This window comes from Centrocercus urophasianus, unplaced genomic scaffold (genome assembly GCF_019232065.1).
Source record: "Centrocercus urophasianus isolate 14NV4802_14NV808 unplaced genomic scaffold, USGS_Curo_1.0 seq_808, whole genome shotgun sequence".
NCBI classification, from domain to species: domain Eukaryota; kingdom Metazoa; phylum Chordata; class Aves; order Galliformes; family Phasianidae; genus Centrocercus; species Centrocercus urophasianus.
The window spans coordinates 3,912-4,655 of record NW_024885431.1 but is presented as its reverse complement, the minus strand read 5'-3'; positions in this window follow the sequence as shown (position 1 = coordinate 4,655).

Sequence of the window (744 nt, the reverse complement as noted above, 5' to 3'; positions counted from 1 at the left end):
CCCCACCGGTGTAATTTTCTAGCTGAGGGTTGTGCATGAGTGACCCCACGTTCTCGTGTCGTTTTCTGAGCACACAATTTGGCAGATTCTGAAAACTGATGAGAAAAGACGCACTTCCATGCTTTTGTTTTCCTTGAAGAGTTCTTTTGAACTGCTTTATATCCACTGTTGGTGTCCTGTCCGCAGCTTTTTGTGTAGGTTTGGAGCTGGGTGTTACGCGTAGGAAAGGCTTGCCAAGCTGGCAGTGCGCCGTGTTGTGTGACAGGCAACCTGAGGACTTGTACCAGCATTTCAAACTTCTTCCCCTGGGATTCTGGGTTGCACACACAACTGCGTTCAGCAGCACCATTAATCACCCTAAGTCTCGTTATTCCGCTTCCGTCCCAGCCTGTAGAAATTAGGGTTGTAAAATCTGCTTGGCTTTGCTCAGCTGCAGTGTGCCGTGAAGAGGGGCTTGGTTTTGCCTTTGGGATGCGTAAAGGTAGAGCGTGAAGAGTAGGTTCCTCTTCAGCGTTAATTAGCGTTAATGAGCACAGATTAACAGCGTGCTCCTAAGCTGAGTAGAGCTGGCGCCACTCCTTGGATCACAGTGTGAGAAGCCCAGCGTTGCACTGTGGTCTCTGATGCTTGCGTGGGGTTTGCTGCTAAGTTGTCTGCTGTTCCAAAGCTGAGGAACCGGCCCCTCAGATCAGCAATAGGAAATGCTGTTTCCTTCGGTCATTAAGCTTGTAAATAAATGGAAGT